The sequence below is a fragment of the Hemitrygon akajei genome, chromosome 19 (assembly GCF_048418815.1).
Source record: "Hemitrygon akajei chromosome 19, sHemAka1.3, whole genome shotgun sequence".
Classification (NCBI taxonomy): Eukaryota; Metazoa; Chordata; class Chondrichthyes; order Myliobatiformes; family Dasyatidae; genus Hemitrygon; species Hemitrygon akajei.
Genome location: NC_133142.1, coordinates 44,613,467 through 44,638,003, shown reverse-complemented (window position 1 = coordinate 44,638,003; position 24,537 = coordinate 44,613,467). Strand labels below are relative to the sequence as shown.

At 40.9% G+C, this 24,537-nt stretch overlaps 1 protein-coding gene across 1 annotated transcript in view; it reads right to left on the bottom strand.

Annotated features, from left to right (window-relative positions):
* The window catches only part of LOC140741900 (protein bassoon-like), a 473,005-nt gene that overhangs the window by 134,758 nt on the left and 313,710 nt on the right, over positions 1 to 24,537 (bottom strand). The window contains 1 exon segment of the mRNA XM_073072438.1: positions 6,469 to 6,563. The gene's annotated coding sequence lies outside the window, so the exon portion shown is untranslated.

Below are 24,537 nucleotides of genomic sequence, written 5' to 3'. Positions count from 1 at the left end.
AAGGAGTTATGTGTGACTTACTAGCCTGAAGCTTGAACAGTTTATACATGCTTTCTCAACATCAGGGTTATGTAACTGCCCTACAATTTTCACCTATTATTTTTCAGTTTTCTCCTTCTACTGTGTCATGTTTTATTTATGGAGGTCATAAATTCACAGCTTGCAACTTCAGCTCCTTGCAAATTGACGTCAGCAACTATAAATTCCAAGTCTTGTGATAAGAATGCAACTGAAGTTTCAAAGACTAAATATAGATCGAGATGATCAAATGCTCCCCAGAACACAAAAAAATCATGTACTCCTGGGAATGTGGGAATATCATCTCGGAACTGAACTATTTTTGGCAAACAACATAAAATACAATATTTCATTGACACTGTGTGGCTTATTAATTTTCAATTGGGTACAGATAAAATATTGAAATTTTATCATCTTTGATGTACTTACTCGCATATCTCTGAAAATTAACATTAGATAAAAGCTTGTACGAATGTAATTTGGGAATTGTGCCGATGGCCAGACTACTCAAGGCTAGTGATCTCAGTAAATTTGTTTCATTGATCAAAGTTCTCCCATTACTGTTAGTTCATGTGACAAGACTGGTGTCACAGCAAATGTTGACGGGGTAGAACAAAGTACATGGATCTGAAGCAGGAGCAGAGAAAAAGAGCAGGACAAGTGGTAAACTTAAAATGATGTATTCAAGTTAAACTATCCATATTTTCTACAGTATTTGGGACATTATATGCAAAATATTCTGCTTTGATGCTCTTGACAGGCTGGGGTAATAAAACTACCCAGCCTGCCATTTTTCCATTTATATTAATTGAGTACAATTATTTTTGGCATGACCATGCATGCACCGAAGAATAGAATCTCACCTTTGGTGGTCAGTCATTAAATCACATTCGATGCAGCAACTGCAAAGATTTAAGGACTGTTGCAGGATTACATTCTATGCCATATCAATTCACTGAGTATATTCAGGACTAATGGTATTTATGGATGGCTATATCAACTGGCTGATATTAACACATAGCACTTTGTCTATGGAAAAGGATTGATCACTTCCTTCTCAATTATTCTGTCAAATAAAATCAGTTGAAGCTGTACATACTTATAAGGGACAGACAATGTCAAAGGAATAATTATTTAGTACTCCAAGAATTACAGTGAAATCTGACAAGCATTGAAGGATTCAGCAAACCATGTGGAACAAAGAATAAAGATCATTTTGGAAGATCATGAGAAGCTAATTCCCCATGCGAGACAATCTAAACATGGATGCAGGATGGTAGTTAAGGCAGTGGAATGCTCCTCCGGTGAGATGTGAGATTTCAGGGTACCTGACAATCTCCCTAATGACCACAGCTGTGGGAAATGCAACCAGCTTCAGGTCCTACTGACAAGATCAAGGAACTGGAGTTGGAGCTGGGTGTACCCAGCACCATGAGGGAAGCTGTTCACCTTACAGATGAGACTTTTACTGGCCACATTTGTAGGCTTTAGATAGTAAATGGGTAAGAGGTCAGCTACTCGGATTTACGTTGAACGGAAATTTGTTCTCAGAGTGGGTTGTGAACTTGTAGAATTCTGCGCACCTGTCAATCAGTGGTACATTTAAGGCCAAAACTGATCACCTTCTTGGGTACCAAGGACATTAGGACTTGTGGGAATAGGCCAGCAAAGTGCTTGATACAGAAAACCAGCATATTGAATGATAGAGCAGGCATAAGGAACCATATAATCTACTCCTGCTTCAATTTCTCTTGTGTTGCTTTCTCTGAACAAGCACATTTTCATATCAGGTATAGCTATATCATGAAAACTCACTGGGGAGGGATGGGTAGCTGATATAGCTGCATTGCACTGCTAATCATTAACAAAAGATCAATGAGCAAAACCCAGAATTCTCATTTCCTATTGATTTAGATTGTCAATAAATTGTTCAGATTGAAATTATAACTTAGCCAGCATCAACTGTACTTGGAACTGTTTTGAAGGGATATATTTGTAACTTGTCCAGCTTAGAGCAATGTAAGTTGAGAATCTAACAATTAAAGGGTTGTTGCTTTTCACATATTTCTTGCTCAACAGCAGGTGACATTTCCAGTTCTCATTAGCAGATGCAGAAGGAGGAAAGTCACAGATTTTCGTTCCAGATTTCCCTTCCTTGCCAGAGAAAAATCATTCAGAACTACCAAGTCTGAGGTAAATTCTTGTGCCACACTGATGATGCATCAGGTTGGAATTAATGAATTATCTTTTCATGCATCTCTTAATGAGAATCAGAACTATCACCTGCTGTTGAGCACAAAATATGTGAGAAGAGTCAGCTTTTTAAGATTGCTGTTGGTTTCATAATCTTGCACTCTTGTGAGCTATTAGATAGCACATAAATGCAACCTCCAGCCTGACATGGAGACAACATTTTCTGCTTCACTTGAACTCAGAGAGAATAGCCATAAATATAACACTAAAGACATAAAAATGTGATACCCAGCAGAACAAATTATAAACCTTTCCATTCTTCCATTTTCCATGGGAAGAAATGCTGCATTTGAAACCATTATATAAATTAAAACTACCATTAGAATAGGTAGAATGCCATCTTCAGCAGATAAACAAATTGTTGACTCTAGGTTTCTAACATGAGCTACTGTGTAGATTCTAGCACTAAACACCATGATACTGAAAACAGCTATGTTAATAGAATTACTAATATGAGCGTTATTGTGATTCCAGTTCTTATGACACTCCTGTAATTGTAGTGTGAAAATTTCATTGCATGTAAAATTAGTGAGTACTCCCTTTGCACTCAGAGGTCACATGGATTGTCATTAAGCATAATGCCTCCATTATGCTTAAGCTTGAGAAGTTAGAGGCATAACAAGTGTAGGCAGGATGGTAGTTCAGGCAGTGGAATGCTCCTCCGGTGAGATGTGAGATTTCAGGGTACCTGACAATCTCCCTAATGACTATAACTGTGGGGAATGCAACCAACTTCAGGTCCTACTGACAAGATCAAGGAACTGGAGTTGGATCTGGGAAACTGAACACCTTATAGACGAGACTTTTACTGGTCACATTTGCAGGCTTTAGTTAATAGATGGGTGGCCACCAGGAGAAGTTAAGGGGAGTAAGCAGTCAGTGCAAGGTTCTCCTGTGGCCATTCTCCTCAGCTCTTTGCCTACTGCTGGCCAGCCCTGACGCTCAGCAGGAAAAGGCAAAGTCAGACAGCAATAGTGATAGGAGACTCGATAGTTAGGGGCAGGACAGCAGATTACATGACAGCGAAGGAGAAGCCAGGATGGTGTGTTGCCTCCCAGTTGCTAGGATCCAGGATGTCTCAGAGTGGCTGCAGAAAATCCTCAGGAGGGAGGGTGGGCAGCCAGAGGTTGTGGTACACATTTGGCACCAATAACAAAGTGAGAGAGGGGTAAAGAGCATAGGGTGATATGTAACAGCCTGAAGAGCAGGACCTCAAAGTTAATAATCTCTGGATATCTCCCAATACCAAGTCCAAGTCAGGGCAGGAATAGAATGATTTGGCAGATGAATAGACAACTGAAGAATTGGTGCACAGGACAGAGTTTCAGATTTCTGGATCATTAGACCTCAAAGGTAGTAATCTCTGGATTTCTCCCAATAGCAAGAGCTAGTCAGGACAGGAATAGGATGATTTGGTTAACGAATACACAGCTGAAGAATTGGTGCAGCGGGCAGAGCTTCAGATTTCTGGATCATTTCTGTGGACCTGTATAAAGAGGATGGGTTACACCCAAACCCGAAGGGGACCACTATTCTTGTGGGCAGGTTTGCTAGAGCTGTTGGGGAGGGTTTAAACTAATTTGGCAGGGGGATGGAAGCCAGAGTGATAGGGTTGATGATGGGGCAATTGGTATACTAGTTGATGCATTGTGTAGAGAGACTGTGAAGAAGTACAGACAGATGATAAGGCAAAATTACAGTCAGTAAGATGAAGTGAGTATAGCAAAATTGAAAAGGGTGATGGATAAAAGACTAAATGAGTTATAGTCGACGGCACACAGTATACAGAATAAAACAGATGATCTTGTAGTGCAGTTATGGAGATTGGCATCATCAAGCTGTGGCTAAAAGAAGGTCATGGGATGAGGAGGAATTTCTTTAGCTAGAGTGTATCTATGGAATTCAATGTCACAGACGTTGTGGTGGCTAAGTCATTAAGTATATTTAAAGTGGAGGTTGACTGGTTCTTGACTTGACGGGGTATCAAAGGTTACAGACAAAAGGCAGGAGAATGAGTTGAGAAAGATAATAAATCAGCCATTATGAAATGGTGGTGCTGACTCGATGGGCCGAGTGGTCTACTGTCTTATGATCTTACAGTCTTAATAGGTAATCACTTGCTCAACCTAGAGTGGACCTAAATTCTTTTTCCCACCTAAATCAACTGATGCTGAGGTAGCTGTAGCATCTTCATCATTGTCTCTAGTGAGATATGGTATGTGTAGGCCTCCGTTAGTCTCGAGAGACCATGGATTTGCGCCTTGGAAAGTTCCAGGGCGCAAGCCTGGGCAAGGTTTCTTTTAATAGAAGACCAGCAGTTGCCCAAGTTGCAAGCTCCCCTCTCCACACCACCAGTGTTGTCCAAGGGAAGGGCATTAGGGCCCATACAGCTTGGCACCAGTGTTGTCGCAGAGCAATGAGTGGTTAAGTGCCTTGCTCAAGGACACACACGCAGCCTCAGCCAAGGCTCGAACTAGCGACCTTCAGATCACTAGATGAATGCCTTAACCACTCGGCCACGCGCCAACACAGTGAGATATTAAACATAGCCTAAAAAAAGGAATGACAATCACAAGGTTCAGTTTATCACTCTAACACAACTCTTTCTAAAGTATTATCTATTATCCTTCACAAACTGTATCAAATTTACTTAATCTCAATTTTATCCTTTGAAAACACATACTGGGAATTAGTTCTTTTACTTTGGAGGAAACTTCAGAGAAAGTGAAACCATATAAATTCATTTGAAACTTGGGACGATATGATTAAGCCCATATTCTTTACTGTAGTGTCAACTATTACATTTTCAATTGCTTCCTCAATAACCTTTCTTCCATCAGAAGGTTTGAAATAGGGATGGTCACTGGTGATTACATTGTGTTCAATTCTATTATCAATGCCTCAAAAACAGAGCAGTGTACAGCAAAACCTAGCTAAAATTCAGACATGCCCTTAGAAGTGGTAATTAATATTCGAACGTCACGAGTGCAAATTAATAACCAACTGAGTCTTATCACATCTCCTTGACATTCAATGGCATTATCAAGTCCTTAGGATTCATCATTAATCAGAAAGTCCTCTGGACTAGCCACACAAATAGCAGTTCACATGTTGTGCACTCTTCATAAAGTGACACCTCCAAGTCTCTTCACCAATCTACAAGACAAATATAAACATGATGAAATAGGTCTCTATTTGTCAGAAGAATGCAACTATAAATATGCTCATATGCTTGACGCCATTCAGGATGAGGGAATCTGCTTGACCTGGTATTCAATCCTTTAACTGCACACCTACTAATGACTAATATGAGTCAGCTACAGAACGCACTGCAGCTATTTGCCTAGGTTACTCTAACAACACCTTTTAAATACACAACCTTTACATCTGAGGACACGGGCATGAAACCATCACCACCTGTATGGCTCCATCCAAGTAATACACCATCACTGGATTCAAATCCTGCAACTCCCTCCTCAACAGTACTGTGGAAATAACTTTCATCAGAAAGACAATGAGGGGATAAGTATCCTTATTAGCGATATCACATCCTGACAACTGAGATGAATAAATTAATTACTAATTCCTGTACTTTACACAAAAGGAGTGTGCCTTGGGCACAAAACGTGGTAATCAACCTGTATATCAACTATATAATCTGGTGTTTTTCTGAATTCAAGATCTTGCTTCCTGGACTGTGCATCAGTTACTGACTCTAATATTACTCCAGCTTTTTCAATGTTAGATACAGTAATCCTTAAGCTAGCAGAAGATTTTTTTTTAATACCACAGAATAAAATACAAATTGAAATCTTTACAATAGGTTGGAGCTGCTTAGAGCTCTTTAAAGTTCTTCATTAAGTTAGTTCAATCTACCCAAGTGTATTGTACCACATTTAACATGTTTTCAATTTCAAGTAAGTCTAATGGAGAATGAGATAAAGCAATCTCATTTTAGGTGAAGCAGGGCAAGAGGAACTGTCAGCAGATACTGGCAAACATCATTTAAGAATTCATCCTATTTCCCACACAACCATTGAATCCAAGTTCTCATTTCCTTTTTATTTAAAATGGTCTTAGAGAAGGCCATCATTAACTGTACTTAGCGTAACTGCCTTTCTCCTGAAAAAAATCATCAAGTATTACTGTGCTCCGCATCAATTAGACATAGTAGAATTACTGCCAGTTTGAAGTTACCTCCTGCCAGGCTTGAAAGAAACAGTCGCTCCATTCGATGTGCATATTTAGTATCCTGTTGCCATTCAGGTCTCAATTTTGCCTCTTTCTCTTTACTGTATTGGATAAATAAAGACAAATTACTTAAGTGACAGCATCAATATCAATCTATTTAGTTTGAAATCTTTCTGCTCATCAAGGTGAATGATATTAATGTAGGTAATCTTTTAATTTAAGGGATGCAATACTACTAGCAAATGCTCACATTTGAGATTCATAGGGGTTGTGTAAATGATAGATTTCATTGTAACTAACTGGCAATTTAATTAGTTACATTCATATCCTTGCTTGGTACCTTTTATTGACCAGAAAGATTTCAAATTAAGACTAAGACAACTAGGATCTTTAACCTTACCATTGACAATCTCTAAATAAAATAACTAATAATTATTTAGCACTTTTCCTGATGTCTGGCCATCCCAAAATGGCTTCTACCCAACAAAAAGCATTTGATGTGTAGTTATTATTACATTGTAGGAAATGTCGCAGTTACGATGCCTGCAATGAAGTCCACACACAGTAACAGAACCTTTGTCTGGGATAAAGGGAAAGTGTAATATTTTTCCCCCCAAGAAAGAAAGACATCACATGATTGTAGAATAGTTACAGTAGGGGGCCTTTTCGTCCTAACAATTCTGCATCAGTTCAATGTAAGAAGAATCCAGTGCTATCATTTATTCACTTTCTCCCAGAAGCCATGTAAAATCTTTTATTATTGCAGTTGAATTTGGCTCCAGTCCTACTGCAGTGCTTTGCACATTAAATTCCTTCATGATAAAAGTTTCCAAGTTACTTTTGGTCCTTTTGCCAAATACCTATTTATGTCCTTTAATTATTAACCATTCAGGCAATAGAAACAGTTTCCTCTATCTCATCAGCCTATATGCTTTCTTATTAAAAGTATCTTCATCCATTCTCTTCACAAATTCCTTTGTTTCAAAGGAAAGAACCTCAACCATTCTATCCACATAATTTCCTCTTCACTGGAGCCCATATGCATTCTCTTCAATGAAAGCTAATTAAATCCCTTTCATTTTCCTAGTTATTTTCTGACATTTTCTATATTGATGTCATATAATCCTTCAAAGCTGTGCATAAATTTGTTATCAAAACCATGCAACCTAGGTATGCAGTATTTTAGATTTTCTGAGTCCTTGAACTTGACACTTCATAACCCTCATCTTCATTTTTGGAATATATAAGTGCAAACATTTGGCAAAAGGTGAAAAAACAATGAAACTAAAGCAAACTTTACACAAGTTCAAGCTGTATGGACTTACTACATTTGTAAGAATATTTATTAATGTGGTGTATCATATCATGTGGGCAATCATGGTCTTTCTATGACTATGATTGTTCTTGGTAATTTTTGTACAGAAGTGGTTTGCCACTTCCTTCTTCTGGGCAGCGCCTTTGCAAGTCGGATGATGCCAGCCATTATCAACACTTGTCAGAGATTGCCTGCCTGGTATTAGAGGTCACAGAACCAGGACTTGTGATAAGCACCAGCTGCTCCTATGACCATCCACCACCTGCCCCCATGGTTTCACGTGACCCTGACTGGGGGACTAAGCAGGAGCTACACATTTCCCAAGGGTGATCTTCCGGCACCCAACACCTCCTTTGGTAGAGATGTATCTCCACACTGCCGCCCTTACTAATTGATTCTAATTGCAGAGAAATATTCTGCATAGAATTTCCTTGTACATTCCTTAATTTATTTAGTACTGTGAGGAACTTGATATTGTAATTACATCAGAAAGATTGATAAATACTTCAGGGAACAAGTTCACTGCAGGAGAAATTAATATAATTGATTTGTATTATAAATATTAAGTGCTCTATTTTTAGAAAATCCACTGGGTTGCAACATCCTTTTGGGGACTGAAACAGGTTTCAAAAAGTTACGCAGCCAGAGAAGCACTTTGGCTCCATTTATCTCTTCTTGAAACTTAAAGATATGATTATTTCTAAAGCTTAAGGCAAATCAGAATAATTCAGGTCACTAAATGTCATGGAACTTAGGTTTTCCCGTGAAGAGTTGCCTTGCAACTACTGATTCCCCAATTTTCTCAATTTAGCCTTTGCTTACTAGTATCATTATTTTTTTCTATCATCTGTCGTCAATCCCAGCTTCAAGATTATAGTTTCACACACAATTTCTTTCCATGCTTTTGATTAAAAATTAAACTTTCAATCTCATTGCTGTAATAATGCTGTAATTGCTTTATTCATAATTGCTGTAATTTTTGTTGACTCAAAATTGTGTACAATGAGATCTCGGGTTGCAAGTCCATATTTCCCAAAAGTGGCGAAACAAGAAGATAAGGTGGTAAAGAAGACATGTGGCATACTTCTTATGAATTGGACATTGGGTATTAAAGTTGTGAGCAATAGCAATAGGCCAGCTATCAAGTGAAAAGGCTCCTGGAGCAGATGCTATACCAGTGGAGGTCTACAATTCAGGTGGTCCACTCATCACCAGCAAACACACAGAGCATTCCCAGAACTTCCTCTCAGTAGCTGGGAAAATCTTATCCAGAGTCCTGCTAGACAGACTAAATGCTCAATCTTAAAGAGGTCAACACCCGGAAAGTCAGTGCGGCTTCAGAAAAGGAAGAGGAACTATCTTCGTTTTCTGCTCCTATCAGAAAAAATGCCAGGAGCAGAGCAGACAGCTGTACACCACCTTTGTGAGCCAAGAGGGATTACCTCTGATACAGCAAGAATCTGGGGAGAGTTGTGGTCACGGCTCAATACATCATGAAAATTAGCCCACCTCCATTTTTCCCATCTACATTTCATGCTATTCGGGAAAGCAGCCAACATAATCAAAGACCGCTCCCAATTCAGACATTTGTTGTTCTCCCCCAGACATTCTGTATTCGACTCCCTTCCATCGGACAAAAACCTGAAAAGCACAGTTTACCAGGTACTCTCCTGCTATTATAAAACCACTGAATGGACCTCTTGAACAATAAGATGGGCTCGACCTCACAATCTACTTTGTCACTGCCTTGCACCTAAATGTCTACCTGTACTTTCCTGTAACTCTAACATGTTATTCTGCATTCAGTTGTTGGTATTCTCTTGTCCGACCTTGATATATTGATGTGATGAAATGATCTATAAGGATGAAATGCAAAACAAAATTTTTCCACTGTACCTCCTTATATGTGGCAATAATAAGCCGATTTACAAGGTAGAAGATTGATAAGGATGATTAGAACAAAAAATTAAAGTGTGTGTGTGCACATCCATTGTGAGCGAATGAGGACCACTGACATCCTTGAATGGGTGTGTTTGTTATTTGTGCATCTGGACGTGACTGATGAATCCAATCAGGCTAGGAAGTACCTCTCACACATGGGGCAAGTGTGTGAAGGTTTTGTAGTCGAGGTGCCTGCTGCTTGTTCTTCCCACTGTCGTTGTTTGCTTTTTGCTTCAGTGTTGTGATTCTTTCAGCTTTGGTGGCACTTTCATTGAGAAGGCTTTGCCAGAATGAGAGATTCAAGGCCGCATGTTCCCAAGAAGTGTGATCGATCTCAAGGGCCTTGAGCGAGTCCTTGAATCGTTTTCGCTGACCATCATGGGAGCGTTTCCCTGAAGACAGTTTCTCAAAGAACAACTGCTTGGGGATGTGCTCGTCTGACATCCTGACAACATGGCCTGTCCATCTGACTTGATGTTTTGTCAGCAATGTGCAGATGGTGGGCATGTCTGCTGCAGACAGCACTTCCGTGTCAGGAATTTTGTCTTGCCAATTGAGTTTCATGATCTTCCGCAGACATGATAAGTGGTTCAATCTACAAGCCTGTCTCATGTACAAAGTCCACATTTTGCTTGCGTAGAGGAGGGTGGGTAGGATGACAGCACGGTAGACTTTCAGCTTGGTCTTCAGAGTAATTCCCCTTTGCCCCCAGACAGTGTCACGTGGTCTCCCAAAATTGGCACTAACCTTGGCAATCCTGCAGCTGAGCTCGTCGTCAATGTGAACTGCTCTTGAGAGGGTGCTGCCAAGATACGTGTACTTGTAGACTGCCTGGAGCTGCCGGCCATTCAGTGAGATGGACGGCTCCCTGTTGGGTTGACCTAGGGCTGCTTGGTGCGTGACCTCCATCTTCTTGGTGCTGATGGTGAGACTGAAGTTGCCACATGCACTGGAAAATTTGTCAATAATGTTCTGCGTGCCGGGCTCAGAGCTTGCGTGGAGAACACAGTTGTCAGCAAATAGGAAGTCTCTCAGCACCATCTCTTTGACTGTAGTAAAGGCCTGAAGCCTGTGTGGGTTGAACAGCTTGCCATCCATCCTGTACCTGATGTGGATTCCATCAGTCAATATCGTACATAGCACAGAGATGGGAAATATAGCATACATACAGTATGTGTGCTTATCAGAGGGCATAGGCATAAGAGTCTTTATTAAGAGATTCAGGAGGACTGCAGCATCGTCTGTGGCTCAGATTTTTCTATAGTACCTTCCAGGTTCTAGTTACTTACCTGAGAAGTAAGAAATGATGAAACAATGTCTTATATGGGTTCTTTGAGATTGGTTTTGTGCAAAATTTCCCTTGACAGGAGCGAGCACTCTCTCTGAAGGATGTGGACATTATCTAAAAATCTTTAAGTGATTATAATTTAATAAGGACATCAAATTTGCAAAGTCCAAAGAAGCATAATGTGTGTGCCATATTTTAGTAGAAATACACTGTGATCAGTTGTTGATTGCGAAAGGAAGCAGTATGTGTGTGAGGCCGGTTTTCTGTGTTCGGTGTCAGATGTGGGAGGTCCTGGAGTCTCCCGGCATCCCGGACGGCCACATCTGCACCCAGTGCATCGAGATGCAACTCCTAAGGGACCATGTTAGGGAACTGGAGATGCAGCTCAATGACCTTCGTCTGGTCAGGGAGAGTAAGGAGCTGATAGAGAGGAGTTACAGGCAGGTGGTCACACTGGGGCCACAGGAGGCAGACAGGTGGGTCACGGTTAGGAGGGGGAAGGGGCAGGTACTAGAGAGTACCCCTGTGGCTGTACCTCTTGACAATAAGTACTCCTGTTTGAGTACTGTTGGGGGGGGGGGGGGCAGTTTACCTGGGGAAAACGACAGTGGCCGTGCCTCTGGCACAGAGTCTGGCCCTGTGGCTCAGAAGGGTAGGGAAAGAAAGAGGAAGGCAGTAGTGATATAGGACTCTATAGTCAGGGGGTCAGACAGGTGATTCTGTGGATGAAGGAAAGAAACTCGGATGGTAGTTTGCCTCCCAGGTGCCAGGGTCTGGGATGTTTCTGATCGCGTCCTAGATATCCTGCCAAGGGAGGAAGAACAGCCAGAGGTCGTGGTACATATTGGTACCAATGACATAGGTAGGAAAAGGGAAGAGGTCCTGAAAGAAGACTACAGGGAGTTAGGAAGCAAGTTGAAAAGCAGGACCTCAAAGGTAGTAATCTCGGGATTACTGCCTGTGCCATGCAACAGTAAGAATAGGAATAGAGTGAGGTGGAGGATAAATGTGTGGCTGAGGGAATGGAGTAGGGGGCAGGGATTCAGATTTCTGGATCATTGGGACCTCTTTTGGGGTGGGTGTGACCTGTACAAAAAGGACGGGTTGCACTTGAATCCCAGGGGGACCAATATCCTGGTAGGCAGGTTTGATAGAGCTGTTGGGGAGGGTTTAAACTAGTTTGGCAAGGGGGGTGGGAATCAGAATGTGAGTGCAGGGATTAAGGTAGAAGGACAAAGGCATAATGCTAAGAGTTCTGAGTTGATGAGGAAGGAAAGGCAGGGGATGAAACATAAGTGTAGCCAGTTAAAGGGGTTGAAATGTGTCTATTTCAATGCTAGGAGTATTAGGAACAAGGAGGATGAACTTACAGTATGGATTAGTACGTGGAACTATGATGTTGTGGCCGTTACTGAAACTTGGTTGGAGGAAGGGCAGGATTGGATGATGCAGGTTCCTGGGGTTCAGATGTTTTAAAAGGAATAGGATGGGAGGTAGAAAAGGGGGGGAGTGGCATTGCTGGTCAGGGGTAGTATCATGGCTATAGAAAGGGAGGACGCTGCAGAAGGAGTGTCCACAGAGTCGGTCTGGATGGAAGTCAGAAATAGGAAGGGATCAATCACTGTGCTGGGAGTAGTCTGTAGGCCCCCAAATAGCCCTTGGGACACTGAGGAGCAGATAAGTAGGCAGATTTTAGAATGGTGCACAAAATACAGGGTAGTAGTTATGGGTGACTTCAACTTCTCTCATATTGACTGGCACCTCCTGAGTGCAAGGGGGATAGATGGGGCTGAATTTTTCAGGTGTGTTCAAGAAGGATTCTTGACATAGTATGTGGACTGGCTGATGAAAGGAGAGGCTATACTGGATCTAGTTCTGGGTAATGAACCTGGTCAGGTGACAGACCTCTTGGTGGGGGAGCATTTTGGTGAGAGTGACCACAACTCCCTTAGCTTCAGCATAGCTATGGGCAGGGATAAAATCAGACAAAATGGTAAAGTGTTTAACTGGGGAAGGGCTAACTTTGAAGGGATGAGGCAGGAACTAGCGAGAGTAAATTTCAAACAGATGTTCAAAGGGGAAAGCACAGAAGTAATGTGGGAGAAGTTTACGGACCACTTGAGCTGGGTTCAGGGTAGGTTTGTCCCACTGAAGCAAAGAAAAAATGGTAGGAAAAGGGAACCGTGGCTGACGAAACATGTGAGGCAACTTGTCAAGAGGAAAAAGGAAGCATATGTTAGATATAAGAAGCAGGAAGTAGGAGGGGCTCATGAGAAATATAGGGTAGCCAGGAAGGAGCTAAAGAAAGGACTTAGGAGAGCTCAAAGGGGGCATGAGAAGGCCTTGGCATGTAGGATTAAGGAGAACCCTAAGGTGTTCTATGCATATGTGAAGAACAGGAGGATGACAAGAACAAAGGTGGGACCACTAAAGGATAAAGAGGGCAACATGTGCCTGGAAGTGGAAGAGGTTGGGGAGGTCCTAAGTGAATACTTTGCTTCAGTATTCACAAGTGAAAAGGGTCTTGATCAGGATGAAGTCGAAGTAGAGCAGGCCTGTGTGCTGGACAATGTGGAGATTATGGAAGTAGTAGTGCTGGATCTTCTTAAAAACATCAAGATTGATAAATCCCTAGGGCTGGATATGATACAACCCAGGTTGTTGTGGGATCACTGGAGCTTTAGCTATGATCTTTGAATCCTCTTTGGCTACAGGGGAAGTGCCGGAGGACTGGAGAATGGCAAATGTAGTTCACTTGTTTAAAAAAGGTAATAGGGAGAAACCCGGGACCATAGACCGGTTGAGTCTTACGTTGGTGGTCTGCAAACTACTGGAAAGGATTCTTAAGGATTGGATCTACGAGCATTTGGAGAAGTACAGTCTACTCGTGGATAGTCAACATGGCTTTGTGAAGGGAAGATCGTGCCTCACGAGTCTGATCGAGTTTTTTTGAAGAGATAACAAAAGAAATTGATGAGGGTAGGGCAGTGGATGTGGTCTACATGGACTTTAGCAAGGCATTTGACAAGGTCCCTCATGAGAGACTCATCCAGAAAGTCATGAGGCATGGAATAAGTGGAACCTTGTCTGTTTTGATAAAAAATTGGCTTAAAGGAAGAAAGCAGAGGGTAGTTGTGGAAGGAAAGTATTCTGCCTGGAGGTCGGTGACTAGTGGAGTGCCACAGGTATCTGTCCTGGGACCTCTGCTATTTGTGATTTTTATAAATGACCTGGATGTAGAGGCGGAAGGATGGGTGAGTAAGTTTGCGGATGACACGAAGATTGGAGGAGATGTGGATGGAGCTGTAGGTGGTCGAAGGTTATGAGAGGATATAGACAGGCTGCAGAGTTGGGCAGAAAAATGGCAGATGAAGTTCAATCCAGACAAGTGTGAGGCGATGCATTTTGGAAGGACACACCAGAAGACTGAGTACAGGATTAATGGTCAATTACTTAAGTGTGTGGATGAACAAAGGGACCTTGGAGTTCAAATCCATACATCCCTCAAGGTCGCTGCGCAGGTTAATAGTGTAGTTCAGAAGGCCTATGGGATGCTAGGCTTCATTAACAGGGGGACTGAGTTCAAGAGTAGAGAGGTCATGTTGCAACTCTACAAATCTCTGGTGAGACCGCACTTAGAGTATTGTCTTCAATTCTGGTCACCTCATTATAGAAAGGATGTGGAAGCTATAGAGAAGGTGCAGAGGAGATTTACCAGGATGTGGCCTAGTTTGGAGAACAAGTCATATGAAACAAGGTTAGCAGAGCTGGGACTTTACTCTTTGGAGTATAGAAGAATGAGAGGGGACTTGATAGAGGTGTTCAAGATTATTGAGAGGCATAGATAGGGTGGATAGTCAGTACCTGTTTCCCAGGGCACCAACAGCAAACACCAGAGGGCATATGTACAAAATTAAGGGAGGGAAGTTTAGGGGAGACATCAGGGGCAATTTTTTTACACAGAGGGTTGTGAGTGCCTGGAATGACTTGGCAGGGATGGTGGTGGAGGCCAAAACATTAGGGGTATTTAAGAGCCTCTTGGACAGGCACATGGATGAAAGAAAAATAGAGGGTTATGGGGTAGTGTGGGTTTAGTACTTTTTTTTAAGGATTATATGGGTCGGCACAATGGGCAGAAGGGCCTGTACTGTGCTGTAATGTTCTATGGTTCCATGGTTCTATGGTCTTCTTCAAATTTTCTAGTACATTTTTTAATAATGTAGAGATAGATTTGATTAAGCCACTGAAATCACACTTTAACAGGAACATGCCAGTGGTGAACAATTTACTTTATGCAATTCATCTTTTCAAGCAAATGCTGTGAAGCATATGGCGATAAACTAGTGCTCCAGTAAATGTTCCTCTTAATGATTATATATCAGAATTATTATAAAGTCTCAACACCGCATCATACTGAAGCAATTTGGTGCATCATCTCCTTGTCCTCGGTACAGTGTCATTTTCACACAATTACTTGTCATTTCTTCGTATTCAATGCTCAGGGGTTAATCTGAGAGCAGTATTATTTAAAGTGTTTTTAAATATGACTGCAAAGTACTCCATTGAACATGAAGGGACTTAGTCTGAACTGATGATTTTAGCTTTCAAGAAGAGGGCTTACCAGCAAGTGTTCCCAAAGGAAATTGTTTCATTAATATAAAAAAAGTTGCAATGCTGGACTGCATTTGGGACTACATCATCGTTATTGTATGGATTAAGAGTTGTAAACATTCTTCTGCACATGGAAACCATATGTAAATGACTCTGTTCAAAAAATTCAATGCCACAACATACAATGCTGTCACAGAGAGATTTTCTTATGTGCAAGACAGGAAAGATGCCATGTATGCAAATATTGTGAATTCCAGCTCACAGCAGGTCTGGCACATTAACTGTCAAATAGGAAAAGGTTCACTTATTTCATGCTGATATTCCTTGAGGACTGATAAAGACAAGGCACCAGCAATTAATAATATCATAAATAGGAGCTCCAGGCTATTTGATCCTACGGGTCTGCTTTGCTGGTTAACTAGATCATCTAAGTAGTAATCTACTTAAGAACTTTTTAAAAGCTATTATTAATGCTTTTTGAGAGGGTGATTTTAGATGCATATCATATTTTTACTGAGTTAAGTACTGTATGTAATTAGTTTTGCTACAATAAGTGTATGGGACATTGGAAAAAATGTTGAATTTCCCCATGGGGATGAATAAAGTATCTATCTATCTATCTCAACACCATTTTTCTGACCCATCCATGTACAGTAGTGCTAGAAAGTTTGTGAACTCTGCAGACTTTTCTCTATTTCTGTATAAATAAGACCTATAATCTGATCAGGTCTTCACGCAAGCCCTAAAACTGGATAAAGGGAACCCAATTAAATAAATAACACAAAAACATTATACTTGTTCATGTATTTATTGAGAAAAATGATCCAATATTATATATATTTGTTGGGAAAAGTATGTGAACCTCTGGGGTAATGTCTTCTACAAAAGCTATTTGGAGTCAGGTGTTCCAATCAATGAGATGAGATTGAAGATGTGAGTTATTGATGTGCCCTGGCCTATAAAAGACACACTAGGTCAGGTTACTGATAGAGCCTGCTCTTCTCAAGAAAGTTCTATTTATGTGCACCATACTTTGATCAAAGCAACTTTCAGAGGACCTTAGAAGAAGAATTGTAGAGATGGATGAAGCTGAAAAGGGTACAAAAGCATTTCTATAGACCTGAGTGTTCATCAGTCCACAGTAAGAGAAATTCTCTGCAAATAGTAGAAATTCAGTGCTGTTGCTACTCTCCCTAGGAGTGGGCATCCTGCAAAGATCACACCAAGAGAGCAACATGCAGTGCTGAAGGAGGTGAAAAAGCACCCAAGGTTAACAGCAGAAGACCTGTAGAAGTCTCTAGAACTTGCTAAAATTTCTGTTCATGTGCCCACTATAAGAAAAACACTGAACACAAATGGTGTTCATGATACAATTATAATGCCACGGAGGAAACAACTTCTCCCCAAAAAACCACATTGTTGCACATCTCAAGTTTGCAAAAGATTGCCTGGATGTTCCACAATACTTCAGTGAACAGATGAGATAAAAGTTGAACTTTTTGGCAGAAATGTGTATTGCTATGCATGAAGGAAGCAAGGCATTGAACACCATCAGCAAAACCTCACCCTACCTCTGAAGTATGTTGGAAGGAGCATCATGGTTTGGGGGTGCTTTGCTGACTCAGGGCCTGGACCATTTGAAATCATTGAGGGAACAATGAATTCAAAACTGTATCAAGACATTTTACAGGAGAATGTCAGGGTAGCAGTCTGTCAACCAGAAGCTTAATAGAAGTTGGATAATGCAACAAGATAGTGATCGGAAAGACAAGAATAAATCAATAACAGGATGGTTTAAAAAGAAGAAAATTTGTGTTTTGGAATGGCCGGGGCAAAGTCCTGACCTTAATCCAATAGGAATGTTGTAGAAGGACGTAAAGTAAGCAGATTATGCAAGGAAGACTACCAACATCCCAGATACAAGCAGTTTTGTAAGGAGGGCTGGCCTAAAATTCCTCCAAGCTGATGTGCAGGACTAATCAACAGTTACCAAAAATGTTTCATTGAAGTTACTGCTGTACAAGGGGGTCACTCCAGTTACTGAAAGCAAAGGTTCACGTACTTCTTAAAAAAAAAAACCATGTAATATTGCATCATTTTACTCATATAAATGAATGAACAAGTATAATGTTTTTATGTTATTTATTTAATTGGGCTCTCTTTATCTAGTTTTAGGACATACATGAAGATCTGATCATATTTTAGGTCATAACTGAAAAAAATTCTACAGGGTTCACAAACTTTGTAGCACCACTGTATCCCTGATCCCTTGCAGTTCATGAGCCTCCACCTGAATAGACAATTCTGGATTCACCATTCCTTTAATGAAGAAGTTTTTCCTCATGTTAATGTTAAATGGACACCTCCTATTTTGAGACAATGATTCAAATTGTAAATCCCTTAGCGAAGAGAATCATTCTTTCTGCAACTATGCTGTGGTGCGCTCTAATAATCTTTAAGCTACATCAGCCACCATCCTATAACGAAGACAAGGAACTGCTCCACCTTCACTGGGCAATAGTCTAGGCTGCCTGTTTTGTCAGCTTCACTTAACCAGATGATTCAAGTTGTAGCATCTGCTGCTTGATTGGAGACAGTTCTTTAATAGAGAGGAGCATTTCAATTGAAGTCAACTTTCCTTTGTACAGTATCTATCCATGTTGCCCCAGAAGGATGGTTGACAAAGCATCAACTAAATGAAAAACTATCTGCTATACCTTGAAAGCCTCTTTTTTTCCAATTTTCATCTGTAAACTTTGACAAACCTATAGATGTGTCGTGGAGAGTATACTGACGGGCTGTATCACAGCTAGGTATGTAAACACAAATGCCCTTGAACAGAAACTTGTACAAAGGCAGTAGATATAGACCAGTCCACCATTGGTAAAGCCCTCCCAACCACTGAGCACATTTACATGAAATATTGTCGCAGGAAAGCAGCATCCATCATCAGAGGTGCCCACCACCCAAGCCATGGTCTCTTCTTGCTGCTACCATCAGGAAGAAGGTACAGAAACCTCACGACTCACACCACCAGGTTCAGAAACCATTACCACCCCTCAACCATCAGGCTCTTGAATCAAAGGGGATAACTTCACTCAACTTCATTTGCCCCATCATTGAAATGTTTCTACAACATATGGACTCGTTTTCAAGGACTCTTCATCTCATGCTCCTGATAATTACTGTTTATTTATTTATTATTTTTCTTTCTTTCTTTTTGTATTTTCATTTTGTTGTCTTTTGCACACTGGTTGGACACCCAAGTCTATGTGGCCTCTCATTGATTCTGGTAATGTGTATTATTCTATTATGGATTTATTGAGCATGCCTGTAAAATATGAATCTCCGGGTTATACACAGAGACATATATGTACTTTGATAATAAAAGTACTTCACAGAGAATATGCAGCCTCTACCCAAGAAATCCTATTTGCTGTACAGACTGCCAGCTCAGACACAAACGTGATTCATGTGGCTCAACTGTGCATCTTCCAACACAAAGGAAATGAAGCTCACCTGCAAACAGTTAACGCTTCCACCATTGTGCAATAAAATGCCTTGTCAGGGCAGTAGGAGCATTAATAACACATGGCAAATTAGATGTGCCATATTCACAATGCAAATCTACAGCACATACACTTTGTGTATTCGTCAATTATAACTCATCAATCTATTTCAAGTTGAGCAATCAGGGAAGCAGAGCAAGTGTTGATCAATATCTCTTTGTGAGGCAAGTAAATATATAGATGTAGTTGATAGTAGAGGTTATGTTTTAAAGTTGCTATTATCTGTTCATACTGTGATACAAGTCCAGTTAAACACAGTAGTCTAGAATAATCAAAACAAAATGCTGGAGGAACTCCAGCATTTTGTGTGTTTCTGACGGCTTCTAGCATATGCAGGATCTTTTGTGTTTACAGAGGTTTTGAAATTCATTGTCCATGAAGGCATGCTCAAGGGTTATTGCACAGTGTATCAATGTGGACAAGACCATCACAGTAAAACGCAGCAGCATCCAAAGTCAAAGGCATTAGTGCTGCTGAAAGGCTCTGCCATATTTCACTGCTATCATGGTGTAATGCACCAAGACATAAACTTAATCTGCTACCAGTATTGTGGGGACAAATGGGGCCTCAATCAAGGGTCTGAGGATGGGATTGCTGGGCTGTGGGGGTGCACCTGAAGGAGGAGATAAATGAGAGAAGCCAGCTAAGAGTATACGGAGTGCCAGTCAGCAGCATCATTAAAGCATGAATGTCCTCAGAACATCCAATGGCAGATGCACCTCAGAACAGCACATCCTAATATCCAAGGCAATTCTCCAAAGGAGCATTACACCAGGACTGACTTGGTTCTTTCTGCACCTGATGCTGAGATCTCATTATTGGCACAAAGTGGATTCCAGAGGGACTGTCTGATCAAATCTCCATTCTAGCATGTTTTGGCCCAGAAGCAGTCACAATTGTATTTATTCCATAGGTGACCTCCCTTCTTATATGCTGTACTGAGAACATCATACTCTTCTCTCAAAATATTACTGATATCATTGGGGTTGTGTGGAAAGAAGAATTAATCTATGTTTTTGTATCTGATGTATGTTTAAGTTCTTTTTTTTTTTACTGACTTAAGTGACTTTTTATCTAATACTCATGCCACATCAGCTACAACTTCCCCTTGTATTGCACTCGCTGCAGCAAGTTGCTCCATTAATGCATGATATGAACAGGAGAGAATACAGTGATCATCAGCCTATGGAAATTGCAGATAAAAAGGCACTTTAATATGTAGTCCTAGTGACAGCCAATAAAGCAGATATTTAAAACTGATTAAACAATAGATAATAGAAAAACAAGAATGGACAGCTGTAGACAATAGAGACTGCATCCGATTCCAAAATGGACATTGAACCCTTGAACACTACCTCACTTTTTTAGTATATATTATTTCTGTTTTTGCACAATTTTTAATCTATTCAATATACATTTACTGCAATTGATTGATTGATTTATTCATTTTAATTTTTTTCCTCTATATTATGTATTGCATTGAACAGCTGCTGCTAAGTTAACACATTTCATAACACATGCTGGTGACAATAAACCTTGGTGATTCTGATTCTGAGATGCTGAAACTTGGAGCAACAAACAAAGTTCTGGAGGAATTCAGTGGGCCAGACAGCATCTATGGAGGTAAATAGACAATCAATGTTTCAGACCCTCAAATAAAATATTTCCAAAGCATAAAGGTAAAGAGCAAAGAAATTGGGGATGGAATCCCAGAGTACTGCATTAGCTAGAAAATAGAATAATACAACACAGTCTGGGACCTTAAGCCCATGATCAGTCTAACCTTCTTTCCTACATGCACCATAATACTCCATTTCTCTTAACCCATGTGCCTATCAAAGAGACTTCTAAATATTGCTATGATATCAGCCTCTATCACCACCCTGGCAGTACATTCCAAACACCCACCACTCTTTATGTAAAAAACTTCCCTCTGATATCTCCCCTAAACTTCTTCTACTCCTCTTAAATGTATGCCCACTGGGAAGTTATGCATGCCCACTGCTGTGGGAAACAAAGATGCTGGCTGTCCACTCTCTTTATGCCTCTCATAATCTTATACATCTCTATAAAATCACTTCCATCTCTCTAAAGAGAAAGCCCTTGCTTGGTCAAGCTTTCCTCCTAAAACATTTCTTTTAATCCAAGCAGCATCCTGTGAAATCACCTTTGCACTCTCTTTAAAGCATCTACATCTTATAATGAGGCAACCAGAATCGAACATATGGTTTTAAGTGTGGTCCAACCAGAGTTCTATAGAGCTGCAACATTACTTTCAGCGCTCTTGAACTCAATCCCTTGATGCAGGCCAGTATACCATATGCCTTCTTAATCACCCAATCAATGTTCAAGACGACTTTGAAGAATATTTGGACTTGGACCCCAAGGTTCCACTGTTCCTTCATATAAGGATCCTGCCATTAATCTTCTGCTCCACCTTCAAGTTTGGTCTTCACACTTTTCCAAATTGAACTCCATTTGCTTATCCTCCACTTAACTCTGCATTCTGTCCATATCCAATTGTGATCTACAAGAACCTTCTACTCTATCCATGACACCTCCAAACCTCATGACATCTGCAAAAATACATATCCGCCCCTCCACCTCCTCTTCCATGTCATTTATAAAAATCACCAAAAGCAGGGGTTTCCAGAACAGATCCCTGCAAAACACCACTATTCATTGGCCACCAGGCAGAAATTGCTTCATCTGCTATCACCCCCGCCTTCCGTGGGCAAGCCAATTCTGAATCCATGCTGTCGAGTTCCCTGGATTCCATGCCTCATGATATTCAGAATGAGCCTTCCAGGGGGAACATTGCAAACACCTTTCAAAAATACATATCCTCCACATCCACAACTCTACTTTTGTGTATTTGTTTTGTTACATTCTTGAAAAACTTAATAAGGCTGTTGAGGCATGATCTACCCTCACAAAGCCATGCTGACTATCCCTAATCAGACCATGCCTCTCCTGTAGATCCTCTCTATAAGAATCCTCTCCAATACTTTGCCCACCACTGATGTAAGATTCACTAATCTTACTTCCAAAATAATTCCAATTACCTTTCTTGAACAATGGAATATTTGCCATTCCCTCTGGCACCACTTCTGTGCAAGGGAGGATGCAAAGGTCATCATAAATGCCCACCACTTCCTGTAGTAAGCTAGGGCATATATCATCTGAACCTGTGGACTTAGCTTTCCTAATGTTTTTCCAGAAGCTTCAACACTACCTCTTTCTTAACCTCAACATGCTCCAGAACATTAATTTGTTCTATGCTTGCTTCACATTCATCTATGTCCCTCTCATTGGTGAACACTGAAGCAAAGTATTCATGAAAGGACATCTCCTACCTCCTCTGTCTTCAGGCACATTTTCCAATTTACCATTGAGTGGTCCTGCACCCACACAAGACATCATCCGTTTCTTTGCTTATGTGCAAAAATCCCTTGGGGTTTCCCATAATCCTGTACACCATGGCTTTCTCTTGTCTGCTTCTAAGTCCCTTCTTAAGCTTTTTTATCTGGCCACCTTATAATCTTCAAGAGCCCTGCTTCCTTCTTCTTGACCAAATAAATTTCACCTCTCTTGTCAACCATGCTTCCTACCATTCTCCCCCTGTCTTACTGGGACAAATAAATCCAGAACCAATGCAAGTACTCCCTAAACAACATGCACATTCCCACCTACGCCTTTCCCTGAAAACATATGTTCCCAATTTATGCTCTCAGGTTCCTGACAATACCACCATCATTAGTCCTCCACCAATTAAATACATTCCCAGATCATTTTTTCTTATCCTTGCCTTTGGCTATGCTAAAGGTCAAGGAGTTGTGGTCAATGTCTCCAAAATGTTCATCCTTTTGTCACTTGACCAGGTTCATTGCCCAGTACTAGATCCAGTATGGCCTCTCCTCCAGTCAATCCATACACATACTATGTCAGGAATCCTTCCTAGATATACCAAATAAACTCTGCCCCATCAAAACCTTTTGCATTAAGGAGGTGACAATCAATATTAAGGAATCTGGAATCACCATTGATAACCCTGTTATTGAGTATAATTCCAAAATCTACCCACTTGTCTGCTTCTAAATGTCACGGTGGCAATTGGGGGGGGGGGGGGGGCCTGAAGAATACACCCAATAGAGTGATTGTTCCCTTCTTGTTACTGACTTTCATCCACACCAGCTCAGTAGCCCACCTCTCCATGACATTCTCCCTTTCTGGAATTCTGATATTATCCTTCATTAGCAATACCACTCCTTCTCATTTCCCTCCCAGCCTGTCTTTTGAAACATCTAAACCCTAGAATATCAAGCAGCCAATTCTGCCCTTGCTCAGCCAAGACTCTATAAAGGCCACATCACAATTCCATAACTGATCCATGCTTGAAATTCATCTTACTTATTCTTAACACTTCTTGCATGAAGTAAAACACATTTCAACCCATCGAACTGTCTGCATTTATGCCCTATATATTGCCTATCCTAACTCACAGTCTCTCTGCATTTTGCAACTAACTTTAAACCAAATGCTTCATCATCTGACCTAGCACTCTGATTCCCATCCCCTCTGCCAACTTATTTTAAGCCACCTGCAACAGCTCTAGCAAACATGTCTGTGAGGACACCGGTGTCTCTCAAGTTCAGGTACAACCCAAACTACATGCAAGTAATGACTTCCCCAGAAGAGATCCAAATGTCCACAAATCTGAACCTTGGCCTTAAACCAAATCATCCTATTCTTACCCTCACTGCAGAATGGCACAGGCAGCAATCCAGAGATTACGGCCCTTCAAACCAGAAGACATAAGAGCGGTATTATTAGTTCATTTGGCCCATAGACTCTGCTCCAACATTCAATCATAGCTGATCATTTTTTTACCTTCCTCAGTCCCACACCCTGGCCTCTCCCCATAACCTTCGATGGTGGGGCCAACTAAGAACCTATCAATCTCTCCCTTAAATACAACCAACAATCTGGCTTCAACAGCCGCCTGTGATAACAAATTCCACAAATTCACCACCCTCTGGCTAAAGAAATTTCTTCGCATCCTTGTTTTAAATGGACACCCCTCTATCCTGAGGCTGTGCCCTCTTATCCTAGACTTCCCCATCATGAGAAACATCCTTTCCACACCTACTCTGCCTAGGCCTTCAATATTTGAAAGATTCCAATGAGATCCTCCTCATCCTTCTAAATTACAGAGTACAGACCCAGAGCCATCAAACGTTCCTCATATGATAACACTTTCATTCCCAGAATCATCCTTGTGAACCTCCTCTGAACCATCTCCAATGCTAGCAGCATCTTTTTTTAGATGAAGAACTCAAAACTGTTCATAG